Raw genomic sequence first — 13,547 nt, forward strand, 5'->3', positions numbered from 1 at the left:
AACATTTTGTGCTATTTCATGTCTCTCTGCTTCTACTCATATTTATCAGAAAATGTTAACCTTAGTTTACCACATCCCACCCTCCCATTTTATTTTTTTGCCTCCAAGATTCAACTTGTATCTTCTAGGATGTGTTCATGACTCTTGGCTAAAATGCATTTTGTGACTACTTCATTATAAAATGGTATACTATAATACACACACACATTGCTTCTCTTACAAGTGTGAAACAACAAGAGGACTGATGACATAATAAGGATGAATAAATGATGGAGACAAAGAAAGAGTGCAGGGGAAGAAAGGGAAGCGAGCAAGAAAGGAAAGAGATGGAGAGCAAATTGTGCACTGCCACCAAAGCCAAAGGAAGAGAACATTGCAAGAAAGAAAAAGTCACCAAAGATGTACAGATGACAAATAAGCATGAAAAGATGTTCAACACTGTCAGTCATTAGCAAATGCAAACTGAAACCCTATTGAGAAACTTCTACATGCCCTTTAGAATGGTTAAAATGTAAAAGACTGACCATCTGAGTATTGGCAAGGTTGTGGAGGACCTGGGCCTCTCACACACTGCTAACGGAAATGCAAAATAGTGCAGCCACCTTGGAAAACAGTTTGGCAGTTTCTTAAAAAAATTGAACATATACTTACCATATGATCCAGCCATTCCTCTCCTAGGTATTTAACCAAGAGAAATGAAAGCACACGTTTATACAAACATTTTTACACAATATGTTTATAGCAGTTTTATTCATAATAGCCAAGAACTGGAAAGAATCCAAATGCCCATCAACAAGTGAATGGATAAACAAATTGTAGTACATCCATATGACAGAATAGTACTACTCAGCAATACAAACAAGTAAAATATTTATATCCACAATAATATGAAGACAAAAAAGGGCACATAATGCACGATTCCATGCATATTAAATTCTAGGAAATGCATTCTCATCTATAGTTGCAGAAAGCCAAGCAGTGATTGCTTAAGGAAGAGGTAAGGTGGGAAGGGTGGCTATGGTCATAATTTGATTGTGATGATGGTTACACAATTGAGTACATACGCCAAAGCTAATCCAACTGAATGCTTTAAATATGTGTTGTTTATTGAATGTCAATTATGTATCAATAAAGCTATTATTTTTAGAAGAAGAAAAAGGAATCCAATAGATTTGAATGTAGAGTGAAAACTCGGAGGATAGGGATTAAAATGAGGCCACAAAAACTTCTTGCTGACTCTGAGAGCAGTTCTGCTAATGAAGTCAGAGTGAAAGCTAGAGTGCCAGAGTAAAGGAGCAAGAAGAGGCTGATAGGCGTGAAGGAGTGCGTGTTTATTGCTCTTGTATTAGTCTGCTAAGGCTGCCATAACAAAATACCATGGACTAAGAGGTAGAAATTTATTTTCTCCCAGTTCTGGAGGCTGGAGGTCTGAGATCAGGGTGCCAGCATGGTTGTTTTCTGGTGAGGGCTCTCTTTCTGGCTTGTACATGGCTTCCTTACACTGTGTGCTCACACTAAAGGACGGATGGGTGGGAAACAAGTGAAGGAGAGCCCCAGTGTCTCTTCCTCTTTTATAAGCGCAGCGCCATGTCAGACTAAGGCCCAACCCTTATGACCTCATTTAAACTTTATTACTTCCCAAAGGCCCCATCTCCAAACACTATCACTTTGGGGTTAGAACTTCAACATATGAGTTTTGGAGGGACACAAACATTCAGGCCATAGTAGCTCTTTAAGAATTGAGGAAGAAACTTGAAAGGGTAGGAAGAGTAAAGAATAAAAAAATGTGAACACATTTGTAGGAAGAGACTTGGACAAGAGGAAGCAACTGAGGATAGAGATGAGTATGAACACTGGGCATGGTTGGAATGGAGAGTCTAGGTGGGGGGTCAGGGAGTTAATGATTTAATTCAGCAGCTTCTGTGGCCCAGGCAGGCAGTAAGCTAGGTGATAGAAATAGGTGGACTCATGGAGTCCTCTCACTGCCCCATGCGATGGGGGGGCGTTATCTTCTTTTTCTGGGTGAGGAAACAAGTTCTGAAATTTTAAGAAAAAGAGACAAGATGAGCAGCTCAGTGTCAGCACCAGGATCTGATTGCAGAGCGTGTGCTTTCTTACCTCTGCCCTCACTCATGACCTTGTAAGACCTCCCCGGTCCCCTGAACTGGCAGATGCTCCTATTTCCAAGAGACTGGGATACCTCAAGGGTCTTCAGAAAAAAATCTGGTTAAAAACTTTAGATTTTTTTACCTAGGATCTTTTTTCTTTTTCTCCTTATGTCTCCTATGGTAATTCTGCTATGGGTAACTCCTTGTGTCTTTCACTGAAGAATGATCTTTCCTTCAAAGCTTTAACCTTTTTCTTTTAGTTAGTAGTTTAGAAAAATATAAATGAGTTCCATCCAACATGGCCTGCTGCTCCATAGCCAATGGAGCTGGAATATTGGAAGACATGAATTTCCCTTTTATTTCCCCATTCCTCATTCCCTTCTCCCTCCTTCTCCTCTTTTTCTCCCTCTCCCTTCTCCCTCCCTTCTTTGTCATTATGTTGTGCATGGTGGCATATAAAGCCCACTTCCATCTGCCTAGGTGACCTGTGGGAACTTTTCAGATCTTCTAGCCATGAAAACTATTATTGGTATTCCTTGAAAGACTACTATATACAGAGCATACTATCTAGCCACTTCGTAGAATGGAGATTTTTTTCTCAGAGCACGTTAGACAACTGCACTCTCTTCTGAAAATAATCACACTTAGTGCCTCACCTCTTAATTGCGCAAAGTGATATCTCTCCTTCTCCACTCCACTCTTTTCCCTTTCCGTCTCCTCCCCTCCTCTTCTTTCTACTCCCCTGTCACATGTACCCAGGCCTTTACATGTGTTGGGGATCAGTTGTGGCTGTGAGCTCATTTTACAGCAGTACTTCAGGACTTATATGCCCAAAAATTTAACTTACTTTGGTTTAAAATATTTTAGGAAATAAGTTCAGATCTGAGAAATCATGGTGGAATGGGCCCAACCAGAAGAAGACATTCCAGAATTGTGAACGGCATAGACAGCTCGCTGATAGCTCCAACTCCAAAAGTCCCAGATACCCTTACTCATTCTCCAGAAAGATTTCAGGCTACCAAAAGGTACTGTACCTGGTGAGATGGAAGGAGGGATACTGCTTAGAATAACCAAAGTGTCCTCTTTTAAGTCAATTAATAGTATTGGGGGGATTGAAGGAGTCTAAACCCTCGGAGTGACTAGCATCTTATATAAAGACCTTGTATGGATACTGAGAGGGCTCAGCTCCTTCCAATATACTCCAGTCAATAAAGGACAGTGAACAGTCCCTCATTTTAACCTCTTCTCTTTTTCCTCCCCTCTTCTCTTTTCTCTTTCACTTCCCTTCTTCTCTCTCTGTATATTTTTCAGACTCCAAAGAGTGTATATCACAAGGAAGGCCTTTCCAAGTTCTCCAAATCTATTTAAATTGAGAAGAACAGAACTGTCCTTTTTTTTTTTTTTTAGATGGAGTCTCGCTCTGTCACCAGGCTGGAGGGCAGTGGCACGGTCTCGGCTCACTGCAACCTCCACCTCCTGGGTTCAAGTGATTCTCCTGCCTCAGCCTCCCTAGTAGCTGGGATAATACGCACGCGCCACCATGCTCAACTAAATATTTTGTATTTTTATTATAGATGGGGTTTCACCATGTTGGCCAGGATGGTCTTGATCTCCTGACCTTGTGATCTGCCAGCCTAGGTCTCCCAAAGTGCTGGGATTATAGGCGTGAGCCACCGCACCCGGCCGTTTTTTTTTTTTTTTTTATGATGGAGTCTTGCTCTGTCACCCAGGCGGGAAAGCTGGAGTGCAGTGGCCTGATCTTGGTGCACTGCATCCTCCGCCTCCTGTGTTCAAATAATTCTCCTGCCTCAGCCTCCCGGGTAGCTGGGACTACAGGCATGCACCATCATACCTGGCTAATTTTTGTATTTTTAGTAGAGATGGGGTTTCATCATGTTGGCCAGGCTGGTCTTGAACTCCTGACCTCAAGTAATCTGCCCGCCTCAGCCTCCCAAAGGGCTGGGATTACAGGCATGAGCCACCATGCCCAGCCTGTCCTCACTGTTCTAACAAAGGTTTTAACATTGCTTAGAATAATAGGATGGTGAATTATTGTCAGAGAGGCACGACCTCTCCAGAGACATGTCTATAAATCAGAGATGCCCTATTCTGTCTGGATCTCTTTTCACCATGACAGAGAAAGAGAGACGTTCATACTCTATAGTATGAATTACTTTGTAATACTCTGTATGATACTCTGTCTGAATACTCTGTAAATCATACTCTGTAGTATGATTAGTCAGAGTATTTTATCGAGGCCTACAAATGACACTGTAATTGAATTCTAGCAAATTTAGAATAAAAAATAATAACAGGCAAAGCAACTCTACTACTCAAGATGCTGTTAATCTGACACATGGCCAGAGTTCAAGTGCATTAAAGTCCACATTTCCAATGTGTGGATGGAAGATTTAAGACCAACATGTCTAGTCAAGAGGATCCTTGGGAGGCCACTTCAATCTAAATATCCCTACAGTCAAGGCTAGGAGAATGCAAAGGGAGATGGGTAGTACAAATACTGGGCTTAGGACTGAGAAAGGACTGCTGAAGCATGCTTCAGGCACAGAGGGTCCCCAAGCAGGATGGTGACACATCCTCATCCCTGGTGAATAATCAGAAACACCCGAAACAGGCAAGAACCATGGAGACACAGCCACCTGCCCTCCTGTTGCAATGCCCAGTATACACATTGTCTTTCTGATCCATGTCCACATACCTCCTGCCTTGGGCTCCCATGTTTCTGTTCACTTGTCAGGGCTCCAGAGGCCTTTGTGTCTATTCAACTGGAAAAGGTGGGGCTGCAGGACATGCTGCTGAACACCTTCCTCCTGAGGAAACAAACTATGGCCGACAGAACGAAGAGCCCTGGGAGTGTGTAGTGAGAAATGCTGCCTAAAGCTCTGGTCCTCTTTTGTATTTGAGCAAATGAAAATTCTTCACTTGGAATCTGTTGATCTGATGCTTTCATCCTATTTGGCTAGGACCATTGGAAATATATTGTAAAGAAGTGAAAAGGGAAGTTCAATAAGAAGTAGAAAGGAATCAGTTCAAGTGGATTACAGTCATGCTTTAAAAATGTATGCATTTTCCCAATGCCACATTTTTTTTTGTCACTTTCTATATAAATTTCTTTTTTTGTTTTGAGACGGAGTCTCACTCTGTAGCCCAGGCTGGAGTGCAGTGGTGTGATCTTGCCTCACTGCAAGCTCCACCTCCCAGGTTCACGCCATTCTTCTGCCTCAGCCTCCCAAGTAGCCGGGACTATAGGTGCCTGCCACCACGCCCGGCTAATTTTTGTATTTTTAGTAGAGACGGGGTTTCACCATGTTAGCCAGGATGGTCTTGATCTCCTGACCTCGTGATCCACCCGCCTCGGCCTCCCAAAGTGCTGGGATTATAGGCGTGAGCCACCACACCCGGCCTCTGTTTTGTCACTTTCTAAATGAACTAGTTTCAGCACCTGCACTGGAACATTAGCCCACTCTTGAGTGACCCACAGGGGTTCGGGGATTAGACAAGGTAAACAATGGCTCTTACCCATCTGGTCACCTGATAACCATCTGGTTATCTTGGTTTTTCAGACACTACCACTATGTTTGTATTTAAAGTTTTTATATTAGCCTAATCTATTGAAAAATACTAAAACTCAAAACTTTAATCAGTAAAAATTATTCCTTAATTTTGTGAATATCGTTTCATTATTAATTTTTTGATGAGAAAATCATTATGGTAATACATAGTTATTTAGGAGGAGAATGACAAGATTTATAATTCTAGGCTTTCTTCCCTACTTGTGACTTTAAAGGAAAGACTTAAATTTACTTAATTTAGTTCTACAGATGGGATATGACGAGGGCCAGCAATTACTGCTCAGCAATAATAGAAGCAAAGGGTCCCTTCTAATAAGCAATTCTCAAAAAATATTGACCAAGTGGAAAAAATATAATCATTCATGAACTGCCCTTCAGGATTATTCCACACCTATCAGATCAGAAAGAGCTCAGGCAATATAATTACCTGTATTAATTTGGTCAGGGTCTGGGGACTACTTACTGTCTAATAAGTTAACCTGTTACTGTTCCATGGCTGCTGGCAGAAGGCACACAAGACTCCTTTGTCAGAGACAAAGAATTTTATTGTGCACAGCAGAGTAGGCAATGTGATCTTCATGTTCGTGCCAGTCCCATGGGGATAGTGTGGAGGAGCCTACATGCAGGTAGTGGCTTGTGTCACAAGTGAAAAGCACTGAGCTTGGGGAACCCACCTCTTTTATAATAAGCCTTCTCTTTTTCCTGGAGGGAGACATTACCTTATCACTCAAGATTGCTCTCTGCAAACACAACCCTGAGAAATGGTTGTGAGGTAAAGTGGTCAGGGCCTTGCATCCTTGGCATAATCAGCAAGATGGGTAGGAGTGGGAGAGAGACACAGGAGTGCCTCCCAACAAGCTTAACCCAGAAAGAATGTCTCAGCTCTGTAGCCTTTTCCTGCTTGAAGTCTGCTTTAAGTTTGTACACATGTACTAGGGTGGGGAGTTCTTATAGCCAATTGTCTACTAAAACTATCATTCTCCTTTATCACAGGATGAAATTGGAAAAGTCAAGAGAGATGTTATAGTTGAATATTGTCAGAAGTAAGTATAGTATATGTGAATAACACATGCTGATTTCTCTGACTCTAAATGTAATAACTAGCAGTTTTATTGGGTAAAACCAAGTTAAACTGTCCTTTGACGTGCATAGAAGCATTGGAAGTGAAGGATAGGGGTCGTTATGAAGGGGTTCATGCCTCTGCCTTCAGGCAATAGCCACCTGACCCAAATGGAAATTCCTTCTTGATAGAAGTACTCTTTCTCTTTGAAAAGTCCTCCAGGGATGTAGATTCTGGAGCTTCTGTGAGAGGTGGAAGAATTTGGATTCTCCTTCTGGACATCCTCTCTTCTGACTTTCAGGTTTAACCACCGCATGTCTCACTCTGCTCTTCGGGGTCAGATCATGGCATACTGCAATAGCCTGAGAGATCTTCTGGAAGATTTTCCTACCATCAGGGACACCTTTTTCATGGCAGGGCAACCACAGGAGAAGAAGGGGTTGAGGGACTCCAAGGAGGGCCTCAAGACTGACCCCAGGTGCGTAATTTGCTTCAGTGTTTATTACTCTCCTTCCTTGGCCCTACTTCTCCCTGGGGAGAGGCATGTTAAGTTTAATATTAAATCTTTGCTCCCTTTACTGCACTTGACCTTAATATTCTTGTCCAAAAGGGCAAAAGGAAGAGTTAATACTCCAAGAATAAGAGTATCTTTGTATTTGAACCCAGAAGGGGTTCTTTGTTTATAGGCTGTTTGACTGCTTTTTCAATCTCTTCGTCTAATGACTGAGGAAATTGAAGAAGCAGCTCTCTGAAGTTGAACATGTTATGATTCTTGGTGCTAAGTTATCTAGAGCATGATTCCAAGGAATAGGACTGCTGAAGAAATACTTTATGGAAAGGGGCCATTTTTAAGACTGCTCAGGACATGGCAAATAGGAATCATCCCAAGCCAGAGTTAACTAGAGATGAAGGGACAGAGTTGAGGAGTGAGGGCCATAGAGGAAAGAGGTCCTCATCTCATTCATAAAATAAGGGGTTGAGTTAGAATGAAGATAAGAAATAAGGTTTATTCTAAATGTCAGTTCAAACAATGCATTAGTGGCCCTGCTGAGGATTCTGAGGCATCTCAAGTTTGTGAGAGTAATTGTAATTGATTGGCAATGTCTGCCATGCTCAAGGGAAGGCAGAAAGGTAATTTCCATGCTGCGGGTTTGCCATCCTTGACTAGAAGAGCCCGTAAAATTCTATAATCCTACTTAATTCTGCAAAGGCTGTAATGTACTGTGTTTGGTTTAGCAAAGACACCCCTGCCCCGGTAGAGAAGGAGTCAAGGGGAGCCCTCTTCCTAAGCAGGAAGTCCCTTGAGGCTTCCATTCCCTTCATGGCCCAGAGAAGACTGCAGTCTGAGGCCTAGGATGACACTTCAATCCACTCCAGGAGAAGCTGCATTTGCTGATGAACAGAGAGAGGATGCTAACATTAATTGAGCCCTTACTTTGTGACAGGTAGAGCCACTGTCATCCCATACAGCTACTTTGTGCAAATTAGAAGGCAGCACCCCTTCCTCTGGGCAGGTGTGGGCTCATCCCAGGGAAAAGCCTCTAGCAAGTAAAGTACAGGTTGGATCTTGGCCATCGCTTGTTGCCTTAGGGTACAACCTGAACAACAGTATATAGCAGCCTTGGTATCAAGTGCTGGTCCTTCCCCAGCAACGGGAAATAGGTAATTACAGTACACTGTGATAAAGAATAAAGTAAAATAAATGTTTAATGAAAGCACCCACCAAGAAACAGTATTATCTGAAGGATTGGGTTGATGGGGATGGGGAGCAAAAAAGGCTTCAGGGAAGAGGGGATGCTTAACTTGGGTCTTGAATGACAACTAGTGGTCCAGGGAGACAGGGAAAAGAAATTCAGCTTAAGCTGGGAGAATCACATGTGCAAAGGAACAGAGGTGTGAGACAGCATGTGGACTTGTGCGGTGCTCATATCCAGAGTATGTGAGGGCAGCAATGGGAAACAGAATGTATCGAAGGGTGAGGAAAGAGCCAGAAGTCTGTGTTTGTCCTTCAGGTCATTGGGAGAAATGGAGCAAGATGATTGTCAGTGACATTATGTAGGAAGCTACTAAAATTGTACAGACAAGAGATGTTTAGAAGGTGAAATCAGCTAGGCCAGATGGCGGATATAATAAGAAGCTGAGGGAGACGGAGGAATCTAGGATGTCACTCAGAATCTCTGGCTTGGGTGGATGAAAAGAGAGCAGTGCCATTATTGTTTAATGGACACAAACTTTCAGTTTTGGAAGACGAAAAAAGTCCTGGAGATGGATGGTAGCGATAGTTGCACAACACTGTGAATGTACTCAGTTCCATGGAGCTATACACTTAAAAATGGCTAAAATGGCTGAGAGGTGGGCCCTGGGCGGCTAGCTGGGCTCGGAGCCAAGCAGGGTCAGGATGGACGAGGATGTGCTGACCACCCTGAAGATCCTCATCATCGGTGAGAGTGGGGTGGGCCAGTTCAGCCACCTCTTGAGGCTCACAGATGATACTTTCAATCCAGAACTTGCAGCAACAATAATATGATTAGCAAACTGTATGATTAGAACGTGTGCCAGGTGAAACAAAGGGATCACTGTCATAGAAGTTGCCTCAAATTCCAGCTGTCTGGAAAGCAATGTAAAGTGGACCACCTGCCACAAAAAATATACTCAGTGAGCTCCAAGTAAGTTTTGGGGACTTCCCAAAACCAACAAAAACTTCAACTAAAAGTAGAATTTCAAAGTACTGTAATTTAGTTAGAAACCAACCCCCTAAATCAAACATGAACATCAATGTCTGTACTAAACAGCCTCATGTGGTGGACACAAGATTTGTGTTATCGACCTGAATGTTACCAAGGATTCATGATTTCTGGCATCCATCAGTTTTTTTTATTTACTTATTTATTTATTTTGAGATGGAGTTTCGCTCTTGTTGCCCAAGCTGGAGTGCAATGGCGCGATCTTGGCTCACTGCAACCTCTACCTCCTGGGTTCAAGCAATTCTTCTGCCTCAGCCTCCGGAATAGCTGAGATTATAGGCATGCGCCACCATGCCTGGCTAATTTTTTTTAAAATTTTTAGTAGAAACAGGGTTTCACCATGTTAGCCAGGCTGGTCTCGAACTCCTGACCTCAGGTGATCCACCTGCCTTGGCCTCCCAAAGTGCTGGGACTACAGGTGTGAGCCACCATACCTGGCCCCAACAGTGTTAATTTAAGAAAGTTGGATTGGCCAGGCATGGTGGCTCATGCCTGTAATCTCAACACGTTGGGAAGCCAAGGCAGGTGGATCACCTGAGGTCAGGAGTTCGAGACCAGCCTGCCCAACATGGTGAAACCCTGTATCTACTAAAAATGCAAAAATTAGCTGGGCATGGTTGCGGGCACCTGTAATCCCAGCTACTCGGGAGGCTGAGGCAGGAGAATCGCTTGAACCTGGGAGGCAGAGTTTGCAGTGAGCCGAGATCGTGCCACTGCACTGCAGCCTGGTGACACAGCGAGATTCACCTGAAAAAAAAAAAAAAAAGAAAGAAAGAAAGTCAGATTAAGTACCAAATACAGTAGAGCAAACCCAGCTGTGAGGCAAGGACCCCATCAAGTAGTCATGCAGTGCTTTTGTTAGGGTTCTCGGAGCAAGTCTTCCTCATCCCTCCCACATTCCCCTGACCTCCCTGTAAACCTGAACTACCAGGTACCTCAATTTTCTTCAAGGCCAGACTGTTGTTAATGTTGCTAAATTGGTTGACGGAATGGGTGAGCCATCTCGCTCTGCACGTTGTCCTCAGGGTGCTCTTCAGGCAGTTCAGCAGCCACATGGCTTTGGCCTGCAGGAGGAACTGGCCCATTACCTATGCCAGTTACATCCCAAGATGTGTCCTCCAAAGAAGCCGATCAGACAGAGGGATGCTCACTGTGGTTGTAGCTCAGGTCGAACGTTTTGTCCACTTGCCAGACATCCAGCAACGGGTTGGGGGACACACAGAGCCTCTTGTACCTCACGCACACCTGCTCGTACTGGATCTGGCTTCCGTTTCCCTGTGCCACACGTAGATCCTGCACCGTGCTGTCCAATTTACTGACTTCGCAAAGATGTCCGGTTCCAGCAGTGGGTTGCTGTGGGAGCCCACCAGAATCCAGGTGAAATTGGCCTGAGTGCACCTCCTGGAGGTGGAGAGGCGGTAGGAATCGTTGGTGGTGAAATAGCCCTGCACAAAGCGTCTCTCCGCCTTGGCCGGGCTCTCCACCGGGGTGCACTGCTCCTCCAGATCTTCCTCTTCGTCCTTGGGCAGGTGAAGGAAGCTGGCGCCCAGCACGGCCGTCAGCATCACGGGCGCCAGCAGGAAGATCCAGGGGTGCGCGTCCACCTGCCACCTCGGCCACTGGAAGAAGAGCGGCGCCTCCAGGCAGTCGGTGTGGCAGTGGCACCAGCAGACGGGGTCTCCAGGGTTTCCACCTCTGGCAGGGGTGCATTGTCCCCCTCCAACGCCGGGGATGGCTGTGGCCCCTGCCCCTGCCCCTGCCCCAGCGACGGTCGCCGCTCCGAGGGCTGCCCTGAAGCCCCGCCCGGTAGCGATTCCGGTTCCTGATCCCACTCCGGGACCTCCCCGGCCCCGAACCTTGTGGCATCGAGCTACGCTCTGTCTGGGACCCCTGCGGCCTCTTGGAGCCTGGCCCCGGCCCTGGCTTCCCCTCTGACTCGGACTCCGGTTTCGGCTCTGACCCCGGCCAGACCCCGGCCCCGACCCCGGCCAGACCCCGGCCCCGTTGCCCAGTCCCGCTTCCTGGGCGGCGACTCAGTCTTGGGGTCCAGCTGTGCCACGACCTTAGAGGAGCTGAAGCCCATTTCCAGGAAGCACAGGCAGCGTTCTCACTCGGCACTGCCGGTGAAGAAGCAGCTGCTGGCAGAGCTGCCACCTCTGCCCTATCCAATGGCTTCCTGGAAAAATTATAGGGGAGTCTGTGTGAGCGCGCCTGGAGCAGAGGCGGCGTGGAGAGCACGTGGTTGGCCCTGTCGCTCAACTAATCTGAGATGTGTTGGTGGCGTGCCTGGCCTTTCAGGGGGTTCAGCAAATACAATGAACACTTCTTCAAGGCCATCAGATGCGTGCCTGTCCTACGGGACTTGCAATGTATTGGGAGAATTTGGGTGTTTCTCCCCACAATACATAAACGGCGCAGAAATTCCACGTGTCCTGAGTGACAGATTTTACCTTTCTTGCAGTTCACCCAGTAGCAGTTTGAGGTCAGACAGGTAATGTGACGATGTTGTAACAAGGTTCAAGAGTAGCATATCTCACACACGTGTGAACACCCAATCATCAGGCTCATGAACTACAAAAGAATCCTCAAGCCTTTTAAATAAACTTCCACTCCTGCTCTGAAAAAAACAAAAACAAAAAAGGGCTAAAATGGTAAATTTTGTGTTATGCATATTTTACCACAATTTTTTAATGGAGGGGAAAAGATGACAATGTCATTGGGACAAAGGGATATGGAGGGAGATGAGAAATCACAGCTCAGAAGCCTCAGCTGTGAATTTCTTCCACCAGCCTCCCAATAAGGCTCAGGTGCTTCTTATTGGGCGTCCTCTGCACTGCCATACGCTTCCATTAGCCATGCTGCTACCACAGTGTCATGGTTCCCAGCTGCTTCTGGAAGGTAGGAGCATGGAGGGCAAACGCTGTCTTCATTTTATATCCAAGATGTGCACCTCTGACTTTGACCCTGGTTGAAAGGGAGGGTGTGTGTGTATTAGGGGTGGGGGTGGGGCTTGGGGAAATAGGCCATCAGGAAGGGGAGGGAGTTCCAGCAGTGGCCTTTAATTTGATCATGAAATAGCAGACCATGTCATGATCTGCTGGCAGGAATTTGGTATGGGGGCCTTAAAGAAGGCTTGGAATTATGAAACAAGAAGAGCTGATCACAGGAAAGGAAAAGGATTGTTCCGGGGTGACATACCTCAGGCTGGAAACCATTTCCATCAGTATAATTAGCAGTGTGATTTCCTCCAGCTGTGCTTAGCAGCATGCCATCAGAAACAGCAAGCTGAGTATTTGGAGGGACCCAGAACTGGGGCTCTGATAGGTAGGTGGGTTGTGAGTACAAAGCAGCAGAGAATTGAAGGTGCTGGGGAGAGAGTGTTTCCTATGCTTGACTGTGAGATCCAGTCTGGGTAGGGAAGGGAGGGAGGTCAGAAAGGAGCTGACAGATGGAAGGGGAGACCAGAGGACTGGATGATGTCAAGGAACCTATTTTGGGGGAATAAAGGAAGGGAAGTTTAGTGAGAGTGGATGACTCAGAAAACTGGAGGAATAAAATATGGAGCTGGGAAAGTTAAGACTTTGGAGGTGATATGGTTTCAGAGGATAATAAAGTCTTGGGTGTGGCCCAGAAGTGGTCAGCTGAAGGCGAATGAAAGGGGACAGTGTTGAGCAGGTTGGGGAACTGCCAGGCCAGATAATTGGCAGGCCATCCACAAGGGGCAGGGGCAAGTCTCCTTGTGGGGCTGAGAACCAGGCTATGCTTCATGTACTGAGCACCTAAAGCTTTCTGCAGTCATCTCTGCTCTTCTCAGCCGATGGCTGCTCACTGCAGGCAGGACTGGAAATGGCAGGAAATAACAGATAAGAAGTAAAGGATAGCACTTGGTAGAGAGCCCAGTGGCTCCAGGGACACATGTGCTTCTCAGAGGCCAAGGAAGGACTGGTTCAGTCCTTGCTGCTAGCAGCACCTGCCAGCATGTGGCTTGCAGGCCCATGTGCCCGGATGCAGACCCTGCAACTTTTTAGTTTTGATATTCGTTGTT

General features: G+C 45.7%; 1 non-coding gene and 1 pseudogene across 1 annotated transcript; both read right to left on the reverse strand.

The window, feature by feature from the left end:
* Window positions 1-9,125: 9,125 nt before the first annotated feature.
* LOC101177533 lies at window positions 9,126-11,585 on the reverse strand (annotated as a pseudogene).
* Window positions 11,586-11,983: 398 nt separating this feature from the next.
* Window positions 11,984-12,085, reverse strand: LOC115834580. Its single transcript, XR_004029520.1, has one exon. It is a non-coding gene; the product is annotated as a small nucleolar RNA U13 (small nucleolar RNA).
* Window positions 12,086-13,547: the final 1,462 nt, after the last annotated feature.

The sequence above is a fragment of the Nomascus leucogenys genome, chromosome 3, assembly GCF_006542625.1.
Source record: "Nomascus leucogenys isolate Asia chromosome 3, Asia_NLE_v1, whole genome shotgun sequence".
Taxonomy (NCBI): Eukaryota; Metazoa; Chordata; class Mammalia; order Primates; family Hylobatidae; genus Nomascus; species Nomascus leucogenys.